The sequence below is a fragment of the Ursus arctos genome, unplaced genomic scaffold (genome assembly GCF_023065955.2).
Source record: "Ursus arctos isolate Adak ecotype North America unplaced genomic scaffold, UrsArc2.0 scaffold_26, whole genome shotgun sequence".
Lineage (NCBI taxonomy): Eukaryota > Metazoa > Chordata > Mammalia > Carnivora > Ursidae > Ursus > Ursus arctos.
In genome coordinates, this window is record NW_026622941.1 from 39,152,794 (window position 1) to 39,164,897 (window position 12,104).

The 12,104-nt window shown below is 41.3% G+C and overlaps 1 pseudogene; it reads right to left on the bottom strand.

Moving 5' to 3' along the window:
- Positions 1-4,357: 4,357 nt before the first annotated feature.
- Positions 4,358-5,646, bottom strand: LOC113257371 (26S proteasome regulatory subunit 4-like; annotated as a pseudogene).
- Positions 5,647-12,104: the final 6,458 nt, after the last annotated feature.

The window sequence follows — 12,104 nt, forward strand, 5'->3', positions numbered from 1 at the left end:
TAAAGCCTTGAAGAGACCATTACTAGATTTAGGGTGGAGGTGGGGGTGCTGAACAAAACGAGAGAATAAAAAGAGATTTAAAGGAAAACTGCTGGGAGATGGACGTTTTCCTGATGGCTTCATAGGCCTGAGAATGCCCTGAGAAACCGTGGAGGGAGCTGAGCTGGGACATATTAGTGACCAAAGTCCAGCTCATTTCAAGTGGACATTTGAGTTTTCCTTATTTCTCTAACAGGATTATCCACTATAATAATGAAAGGAGAGGAATTACTCCACCCCGGAATATTATTCACTCTTAGGTTTGTAGAGTTTCTACTTTAAGCATATAATGAATTTTAAAGAGTTTATTAAATAGTAGTACTTTGAAGTATGTAATGAATTGTTTGTAGTAAGTCATACAGAGGGTTTTCATTTTATTTTTTATTTTTATTTATTTCATTTTAGTTTTTTAAATAATAATTTAACAGATTTTTTAAATGAATAAAGTCAAAATTTTATTTCTTTTTTAAGGCTGAGTAGAGTCATCAACACTTCCATGGGGCTTCCATATAAGTAACAAACAAGGAGGCCATATTACCCTTAACATAAAGTGATGCAAACATCGATAAAATATGCATTCATCCTTTCTTCAGTAAAAAGTGAGTGCCAGGCAGGACAGAGATGTGAGATCCCAGAATGAATAAGATGTGTTCTTTCTCATCCATCTAAGTGTTCTACGTGGGAATAGGCATTATCTTTAAATGTCCTCCTTTTTTTTCCCCTCCATCATTCAGTTTTATTGAGCAGCTGTTAGGTGTCAGGCACTGGAGACACAGCTGTGAGCAGCACAGAGATCTCTGCCCTCCTGTAATCCCCACTCTGCAGGTAATACATACATAACCCAACGTGCAGTGATGCGATGGCCAGCACCACCAAGAACCACAGGATAAGGAGACAGAGTGATGGGTGGTGCTGTTTGATAGAGGAGGTGAAACAAGGAGGAGGCAGCATTTGAGCAGGGACCTGAATGAAGGGACAGAGAGCCACGTGAATTTGGAGGGGGTGACAGCAAGTGCAAAGGCCCTCAGGTGGGACTTGCTGGTAAGTTCTTCAGAACTGGGTATCAGGTGTCAGATGTCCATAGTGGCGACATGACGTGGTTTCCTCGGGTTGTGCAGATGGGATGAAGGATTCCTGTGGCTTGCAGATTTTGTGTCACTAGGGGATTAAATGCCTGACTACCAAGTTTCATCCAACTCCTTGGCCAGGGGAGGCCTTGATTGACAAGTCCATGGTAGCATAGGGGTGATAGTTTCCCCAAAGGGAAATAGGCATTGTCACCAGAAGGAGGGACAGATGGCTGGTGAGCAGATAAAAGCCTGAACTGTTCCCAAATGGAGGCAGACAGTGTGGCGTGGAGGCTGGGTGTCTGTCACCCACGCACTGCCTGCTGGTTCACTTCTTGCCCCTCCCCTAGCCTCAAGATGTGACCAACCTCACTGTGGCTGGTTTTGCTCCTGTGAGGCTCAGGACCAGCAGCTGCATTCACTTCAGCCCTGGAGGGGAGGGGGAGCTGGGGTGCGGGTATGTCTGTCAGGGTAGAAGCAGCAGCTTGGTTGGTCCATCCACACTCACTAAGCACGTGCTCTGGGCTGGTCCCGATGTTTTATGGGCTCACAGCCCACAGGAGACCAGATCCCACACCACAGAGACAGCCCAGCCTGGTCAGGGCTATGATGGGAAAGCTTGAGGGTCTGGTGCTGGGGAGCCCAGTGGTGGAGGGGGAAAGTAAGCAGTTAAAGAGGGCATTGGAAGGTGCCCTGAGTGGACGCAGCATATGAGGGGAGAGCACAACCTTGGGGACTAGTGACATTGTCTTCCTTCCCCAGGTCAGTGAGGCATGAAGAGGGGCCAGGACAGCTAGACTGTGCACATCTCCCAGGACCCTAGAAAGGTGACCTGGGAGGCTGTGTGAAGGCCTGGGGAGGGGCATGTGGAGGAGAACCCCACCCAGCCTGACCTCCTGCCTCCCCACCAGGCTGCACTGGTGTGGTGAAGGACAACACAGAGTCCATGGTCAGAGGGGAGCTTCTCTCCACCAGCCAGACCATCTCTGTGGCCCCTTCACTCACACAGCGTATAGCTGGGTCAAGGCAGGGCTAGGAGGGGGTTGGTGAGTGATGAGGGGCCCTACTTACCCCACTTGTTCTGTTCCCACAGGACCTCCGCCTCCCAGGTGGCATGAATGAAACCGCTATGGAGGCATAAAGGTGAATGGAAAGTAAGGTGGACACACTAGAGCTTCAGCAAGGCTCGCCTTTGCTGGATACATTTTTCTCTTCCTCATTCTAGAAGCATCCCGTCCCCTTCACTTCTGTGTCTGTAGAATCCTTTGTTCCAGGCTCTTGGTATTGTTGTTCATGTCCTGCTGATGTCAATGTAGACTTACAATGACCTGGATAGCTGGTGGCATGGCTAGTCATGAGAACACTTTGAAGACATGATGAAGGCAGCTGGCCACATTTACCAGATTCGTAATGAAACTGCCCAGATCCCATGTTTTCCCAGACAGCCCTCAGCCTTTTAGCCCTAGCAGGCATGCAGTCTTGGAGGCATTAGCCTGCTGCATCCTCCTTAGCCTTGCAAAGTAATAAACTCTCTTCCTTCTTCATACCTAAACTCTGTCTTCACGATACATCTTTCTGCTCTGGAGCAGAATGGTCGGTTTTTGACAACATGACCTTGCCTTGTACAGCTCCCAGATGCCCATACATGGTTTCTGAACTCTTCTCCAGGATGGTGAGTGCTCCCCAAGGGACAGGGAGGAGGGGCCGTGTGGGGGGACCTAGACAGGACAGAACAGACTCCCATCTCTCTGACTCCAGGAGCCACACTCCTGCCCAGAGTGATGCCCACGACCCAGAAACCCTACTGTGGTCATTACAGGGCCAGGAACTGGGAGGGCAGGGTTTCCTGAACACTGGGTATGTGTGCCCATGTGTATATGGTTATGCTGGGTGTCTGGGGATGGTGGGATCTCTATGGCCCACGCTGAATGCTCTGCTCCCAGTTCCAGGCTGGTCTTTTGAAGCAGGCATGGCTGGGACGGGGAGCAAAGTAATCTCTCCAACCCCCTCCCACCACAGTAGCATGTTACAATTGAGACATGGACTTGGGGACAGATCGGGGGCGACCTTGGTCATGTGACTGGTTGTGTGACCTTGAGCAGGTAACCTCCCATCTCTGCTTTTCCATCCCCTAAGCTGTGAAATGGAGGCCCTTGGATGGGGCTAGTGTAGGGTGAAACTTCCTGGTGCACCTGGTGTTCAGTGTTGTTCTGGAAGCATTTAGTATGTTCCCGTGATCACCACACTCGCTCTCCATACTTTGCCCCCAATGGGGCTGTATCTGCAAGTGGTGCGGCAGATAGGCGTCATCTGCAGACATGGTAAGTGGTCTGAAGCTGATGAATGGGCATGAATGCTCTCCTTTTGGGGCCCCATCTTTGTGGTTACTGTTTTTTCTTTAAAACTAACCACATCTCCCTGTACCTGCTTATAGCCAACTTTGGAGGGGTCAGGGAAGGCCTCCTGAAGAAGGAAACATCTGTGCCAGGGCCTCTGAGTAGTAGGTGTCGGGTCCATCCAGTTGCAGGGGTGGTGGAGCACCATAGGGCTGGAGTGGCCAAGGTATGGATGACTATTCCAGTTGGTGTGCCTGGGCCGTCAGGAGGACGGCTGGAGGCCAGTGCATGTAGCCCTTTGTCCCTCTCAGGTTCCTATAAAGCATAATATCTGACAGCATGTCAGGAAATAAATATCTCAATTCTAGGAAGCAAACAGTACTCCCTGTACTAAAGGCCAATTTAGTGTGATTTTTGTGGTGTTAAAAAGCATTGATCCTAGACTGGCATTGCATATGTAAAATATGAGTTTAAATAAGGTAAGAGGCAGTTTAGGTCTTGACGTGACTAGGTGAGTGGTGGGACACATGATGGAGTGATAGTGGTTTGGTTCATCCTTGTTGGTAGGTAAGGAAAAGGAAGGCATTTGTGAGTGGGACTACATCTTCTTGAGTCCCTAGTTAATCCAGAGAAGGTCTACTTTAATCTTATTTATTTATTTATTTATTTATTTATTTATTTATTTATTCGTTCATTCATTCATTCATTCATTCATTCAGAAGGAGCATGCTTTATTGGGGAGACCTGACCTGCAGATGAAGGCAGCCCCATGGTTATCCTATATATCACACTCAAAAATATACACAGGTTTTGCTAAGAGAACTGGAACATTAGTTCCTTTGGGCAATGTACCAACCTCATCCGTCGAGGGGTGTGGACACTTCCAACCATTACCTTGAAGGTAACTGTAGTCTGTTAGAGATAGAACCCCTCAGGGGTGCCTTCTTGTTTTTCATAAAAAACATTTCTTTAGATTTTTTGATGTCTTCATTTGTTACTTTCATTCTACATTCTCTCAAGGCCATCAGACCAGCTTCTCTATAGATTGCCTTGATGTCAGCACGAGAGAGGTCATCTTTAGCCATGATCAAGTCATCCAGGGTTATATCATCAGTCAACATCATCATGCTTATGGATCTGAAAGATGTGCTTTTGGTTGGGCAGGGGAACTTAAGTTACCTGTCAGTGAGGTCTGGTCTGACAAGCGCTAGATCCAAAGTTTCTCTTCGGTTTGTGGCCATGATAACTTTCACATCACCCCTTGAATCCAATCCATCCAACTGGTTCAACAGTTCCAACATTGTTCATTGAATTTCTCTCACCACTGGCATTTAAGTCATATTTTTTTGTTCCAATGGCATCAATTTCATCAATAAACCCTATGGATCGTGCATGTTTTTTCCCAACTTGGAACAATTCCTTAATACCTAGGACTTATCCCCTAGGTATTTTTGAATAAGTTCAGAGTCAGCCATTCTTAAGAAAGTGGGTGAAGTTTGGCTTGCTACTTCTTTGGCTAATAAGGTTTTACCTGGGTCAGGATGACCATAGAGAATGACCCCCCTCTTTGGGGGCTTTATATTCATCTCTTCATAATATTACAATTAGTGAGAGGAAGCTCCTCAGATTCCTCAATTTCTTGGATTTGGCTCTCCAACTCCCCAGTATCAGCATAGGTTTCCTGGGGGTCCTTTTCTACCTTCGTCACTGAGACCAAGGGATCCATATCATCCATGAGCACCCCTATGACAGCATGCACCTTGTGGTTGAGCAGGATGGAGCACCCTGGTTCCACCAGATCCTTGTCTACGAAGTAAAGAATGCTGATTTAGTGTTCTGAACCCACAGCTATAGACACGTTGGCATCATTGTCATCAATGATTTCTTCTATGGTTCTTCTATTGGGGTCCCCCTCAGACCATCCACCTTTCATCTTTTCTCCTCTTGCTTTTCTTCTAAAGGCTACATTTCAAATGAATTCTTTCTCCATGAGAAGATAGTCTTAATTCACTCTAATTTCAGTATATTTAACAGGCACTAAGTGCGAGGTGTCACCAGTGGCAGCTTACTGGAAGCATCTGGTCCCTTTGTTTTCTTCTTTTTCCCCACTCTAGGTGGTATAGGAGGTTCATATTTCTTTTTCTTATCCTTGTCATCTTCTTGCCACTTCCAGGGCCATGACTACCACTCTGACTTTGACCCATCTTGCTTCGGCCACTGGGACTGCCACTGTGAGACTAATCACTTTTATTTGTTTATGTTTTTATGTAGGATTTAAAAAACAATGTAATCAGGGTTAAGGGGCAAATGGGTGGCACAGTCATTGAGCATCCGACTCTCGGTTTCAGCTTAGGTTGTAATCTCAGGGTTGTGAGATTGAGTCCTGCATTGGGATCCATGGTCAGCACCAAGTCTGCCTGAGGTTCTCTCTGCCTCTCCCTATGCCCCTCCTGCTTGTGTGCACACGCTCTCTCTCTCTCAAATAAATAAATAAAGCTTTTAAAATAATATTAATATAATCAGGGTTAAAATAGGTTTGAAAACATTTGATCTGGTTAGCCCTTTATTTTTTTTCAAGTTTTCATTTAAATTTCAGTTAGTTAACATATGATGTAATATTAATTTCAGGTGTGTAATAGTGATTCAACATATGCATACATCACCTGGTGCTTATCAGGACAAGTGCTCTCTTTAATCCCCATCCTCTATTTAACCCATCCCCATCCCCACCTCCCTCTGCTAACCATTAGTTTGTTTTCCATAGTTAAGCATCTATTTTTTGCTTTGTCTTTCTCTTTTCTCCCCCTTTGATTGTCTCTTTTGTTTCTTAAATTCGATATATGAGTGAAATAATATGGTCTTTATCTTTCTCTGACTGACTTATTTCACTTTGCATTATATTCTCCAGCTCCATCCATGTCCTTGCAAATGGCAAGATTTCATTCTTTTTTATGATTGAGTAGTATTCCATCATACATATATACCACATACTCTTTATTCACTCATCAGTTGATGAATACTTGGGCTGTTTCCCTATTTTGACTATTGTAGATAATGCTGATATAAATGTTGGGTTGCATGGATCCCATGAATTAGTATTTTTATAGTCTTTGTAGCCCTTTTTTTTATTTTATTTTGGTGGGGGGGTCTTAACTGTTCTGATTTATTAATTAGGGCTCTTAATAAGCCACCCCCAAATTGTACATATTTTGGCCTTCCCATTTTACTGAAGAATATTATACCATCTTTATTTTTAAATATTTTCTCTTTTTTGCCATCTTTAAAACCATTAACTATTTATTACAATATCAGAATAACCTTTTCTATTTTAAAGGGTACTATACAATTACAGCACATTGTCTGTTGCATTCATCTTACTAATCCTTTTTTTAATAATAATTTTTTATTATGTTATGTTAGTCACCATACAGTACATCCTTAGTTTTTGATGTAGTGTTCCATGATTCATTATTTGCATATAACACCCAGTGCACTGTGCAATATGTGCCCTCCTTAATACCCATCACCGGCCTATCCCAATCCCCCACCTCCCTCCCCTCTAAAGGCTTCAGTGTGTTTCCCAGAGTCCATAGTCTCTCGTGGTTCATTCCCCTTTCTGTTTACCCCCCCCTTCATTCTTCCTTTCCTTCTCCTACCAATCTCCCTGCTATTTCTTATGTTCCATAAATGAGTGAACCATATGATAATTGTCTTTCTCTGCTTGACTTATTTCACTTAGCATAATCTCCTCCAGTCCTGTCCATGCTGCTGCAAATGTTATGTAAAGTTCTTTCTGATGGCTGAGTTATATTCCATTGTATATATGGACCACATCTTCTTAATGCAGTCATCTGTTGAAGGGCATCTCGGCTCCTTCCACAATTTAGCTATTGTGGACAATGCTGCTATGAACATTGGGGTACATATGGCCCTTCTCTTCACTACGTCTTTATCTTTGGGGTAAATACCCAGTAGTGCAATTGCTGGATCATAGGGTAGATCTATTTTTAACTTTTTAAGGGACCTCCACACTGTTTTCCAGAGTGACTGTAACAACTTTCATTCCCACCAACAGTGTAAGAGGGATCCCCTTTCTCCACATCCTCTCCAACATTTGTTGTTTCTTGTTTTGTCAATTGTTGCCATTCTAACTGGTGTAAGGTGGTATCTCAATGTGGTTTTGATTTGAATGTAGCCCTTTATTTTAAATGAGAAAATATAGGGGTGCCTGTGTGGCTCAGTCGGTTAAGCATCCAACTCTTTTTTTTTTTTAATGATTTTTTATTATATTATGTTAGTCACCATACTGTAAGCATCCAACTCTTGATTTGGGTTAAGGTCATGATCTCGGGGTGGTAAGATCAAGCCCTGTGTTGGGCTCCATGCTCAGCAGGGAGTCTGCCTGTCCCTCTCCCTCTGCCCACCCCCCCCCCTCTAAAATAAATAAATAAATAAATAATAAAATACATCTTTTAAAAAAAGTCTTCAACACATTGAAGTCTGGCTTTCACCCACTACCATTCCCACTGTTACTGATTTTACACATTTATGGAAGAGAATATTTCAGAGCATGAGAAGCTAGTCAGGTGTAGACTGCCCAGGTTTAAATTGGTCCAAACCAGTTCTCCTCAAGTTAAATCACTGAAAAACCCATTTACATGAATGTGCATTTGCCGAAAATCTCTACTAGCAAATTAGATTTCACATGTGAGGGATAGGTTCAGTTGCTCTGGGGACCTGACCAATTCTTAATGCTGTTTTTCTATTTTTTTTCTTTTAACATTTTCAGGATTTTAAAGTCCAACACCTCTTAATACAATAGACCAACAAATACTGTAGATTATTCTAAGCAGCAAGGTCATGCAAATAGAGAATTGTCATGCAAATAGACTTCTTAAGGACATGCAAATAGACGATTCTAAGTAGCAAAGCTGGAGGTGAGTTCATATAGAGAACATTCCCTTGTAAATTGAGGACAAAATACAGTATTTCTTATTTGTTCTTTTGCCTGACATAATGGGTATAAAAAGCAAAACATAGATGAAAGGAGACTGAAGTTTCCCACCTCCTCATCAAGACTTGAAGACTACTGCCTCTAGCTTTGATTTTCTTTTTCAACATTACTTTGGCTATTTGGGGTCTTTTCTGGTTCCAAACAAATTTTGGATTGTTTGTTTCAGCTCTGTGAAAAATGCTGGTGGTATTTTGATAGGGATTGCATTGAATGTGTAAATTGCTTGGGGTAGCATAGACATTTTAACAATATTTGTTCTTCCTTTTCACGATCATGGAATGTATTTTCATTTCTTTGTGTCTTCCTCAATCTCTTTCATAAGCGTTCTATAGCTTTCAGACAATTCCAACTTCAAGCTGTATTACAGAGCTGTAATCATCAAGACAGTATGATGCTATCACAAAAATAGACACATAGATCAATGGAACAGGATAGAGAACCCAGAAATTGGCCCTCAACTCTATGGTCAACTAATTTTCAACAAAGCAGGAAAGAATACCCAATGGAAAAAAGTCTCTTCAGCAAATGGTGTCAGAAAACTGGACAGCCACATGCAGAAGAATGAAACTGGATGACTTTCTTACATCATACATAAAAATAAATTCATAATGGATGAAAGACCTAAATGTGAGACAGAAATCCATCAAAATCCTGCAGGAGAACACAGGCACCAACTTCTTTGACCTTGGCCACAGCAATTTCTTCCTAGACATGTATCCAGAGGTGAGGGAAACAAAAGCAAAAATGAACTATTGGGACTTCATCAGCATGAGGAAACAATAACAAAACTAAAAGGCAATGTATGGAATGGAAGAGGATATTCCCAAGTGACATATGATAAAGGGCTAGCATCCAGCATCTGTAAAGAACTTCTCAAACTCAACACCCAAAAAACAAATAATGCAGTCAAAAAAAGGGCAAAAGACATAAACAGACATTTCTCCAAAGAATTCATACAAATGGCCAAAAACACATGAAAAAATGCTCAACATCAATCAGTATCAGGGAAATATAAATCAAAACCATAATGAGATACCACCTCATTCTGGTCAGAATGGCTAAAATTGACAACTCAGGAAACAGCAGATGTTGGCGAGGATGTGGAGAAAGGGGAACATTCTTAACTTGTTGGTGGGAATGCAAGCTGGTGCAGTCACTCTGGAAAACAGTATGGAGGTTCCTCAAAAAGTTAAAAATAGAACTACCCTATGACCCAGCAATTTCAATACTAGATATTTATCCAAAGGATACAAACTTGGTGATTCAAAGGGGCACGTGCACCCCAATGTTTATAGCAGCAATGTCCACAATAGATAAACTATGGAAAAAGCCCATATGTCCATAAACAGATGAATGGATAAAAAAAGATGTGATACACACACACACACACACACACACACACACACACACTGGAATATTACTCAGCCATCAAAAAGAATGAAACCTTGACATTTGCAGCCACATGGATGGAACTAGAGGGTATTATGCTAAGCGAAATAAGCCAACCAGAGAAAGATAAATACCATATGATTTCACTCATATGTGGAATTTAAGAAACAAAACAGATGAACAGAGGGGAAGGGAAGGAAAAATAAAACAAGATAAAAACAGAGAGGGAGGCAAACCATAAGAGACTCTTAACTATAGGAAATACACAGGGTTGCTGGAGGGGTGGTGGGTGGGGAAATGGGTAATTGAGTGATGGGCATTAAGGAGGACACTTGATGTAATTACCATTAGGTGTTATATGCAACTGATAAATCACTAAATAATACACTATATGTTAACTAAGTTGAATTTAAACAAAAAATTTTTTTAAAGATTTGAAGACTGAATATTTTAAATTTTTAGCATTTTGAATGTTTTCATTTATGTAAAGTTCAAGAACAGGCTAAAGTAATAATTTTCCTTCTAGCTTTGGTTTGTGTTGTGTAAGACCATGATCCATAGAACTGAAGATGCTTGGACAACTGTTTTGTGCGAGTCTCAGCCTGTGGATCATTGAACTGTTGACTAGAAATGTCTGGGCCCCATGAACTTCCCACAATCTTCCCTTTCCAAATCAATTTTATGACTGGGTGGCCCCTTGTGATTCTTATTATGACTAGAGATGCCCTCCAGCAACAACCATCAGGAAACTTTGAAAAAATGAAAATTTATTACTTAAAAGACTTGGAAATTACATAGACCCCTGGGCCCACATGGTGAAGTCTTTGGGGGAGGGAAAGAGAGAGAGAGGGAGAGAATGCCTGGGTTCTCTTTTTATGGGGTTTAAGAGTGGGGTCCTGGGGTTTCTTGGTCTCTCTCTCTGTTGGTGAATTTTAATACAAGAGTGGGAATTTAAAGTGCAGGAAGAAAAAAAAAAAAGAGGCTCAAAGGGTCAGTTGTGGAAAAGAACCAGCATCTCTGTATCTAGTGGTTAGCTGGCAGTGTGTTTATTCAAGGTGCTTCAGCAACCAAAGCCTAAGTTAGGCCCTTGCATTACAAGATAAAACAAGTCTCAAGGCTACCCTACAACAAGGCTGAGGATGAAATCAATGCATGAAGATGGCATAGCACATGGATGGAAGGAACCCGCATCATTGATGATCTGATTGAGCTACTCAAGTAGCTGTGGAGCTATGTATCTCCAGAACTATTGCTAGTTCAATGATAAGTCTTTTTACAGTTTCTGTTTTTGTTAACCACATTTTGGTCACTTGAAGACGCCTAATGAATACATTCTCCGCTGATTCAAGCACCTCTTGTGTCATTTAGTTCAGTTTTGTTTCTTTACTCATATGGGCTCTGAGTGGTTATTAAGTTTAATCCTGACATTTCATATTGATCTTGCCATAGCAAATGTATATTTTTATAAGTTACATTTTTTTATTTAACTCTTGTTGAGTAATAGAAAAACTGTTGAGTGTAAGAATATTCAAAACTTTTTTGCCTTTCTGAACTCTCTTGGAATACTAATAATTTTTCATTTCTGATAGAGATTTCTTAGATTTCTGGATAGATAATCATTATCACCTCTGATATTTGTAGATCCTTCCCTTCCAAATTTAAATATCATCTTCTGATCTTGTTTCACTGCATTGGAGGGAAATTGCATAATTTTTTTAAGTAATATGAGTGGTAGTGTTGTTTGTTTTATTAAAGTATAATTTCTTCAATCTGATATTATCTGTCATTATCATGAAGCATGTGGTCGAATATTGCTTAATGTTAAATACTTTGTATTAAAGAGAGAATCATTAGAATTTTTTATTGTTAATATTTGAGGTCGCAAGGGATGTCAAATTTTATTTTCATGCCTATTAAGAATCTATTAGGGTGGACATATGATTATTCTCATTTTAACCTACCGATTTAAGGTATCAAACCAATAACAAAGTTTGCTTGATCTTGGATTATTATTTAGATTGTTATTCTTTCAGTATACTTTACACTTGATTTTAGCCATAAGGCTGAGAAGCTATTCAGTATACTTTCAGATTCAACAGATTAATATTCCATTTAGATTTGTTGTCTGTATATTCATTACAGGATGATAATATTTCAGGTTTGAGTCAGAGTTACTTTAGCTCTGAAAATGCATTGACATCTTTCCCTGTTATTCTGCACTCTAAACAATTCATATAACATTGAAGTTTGGACTCATTT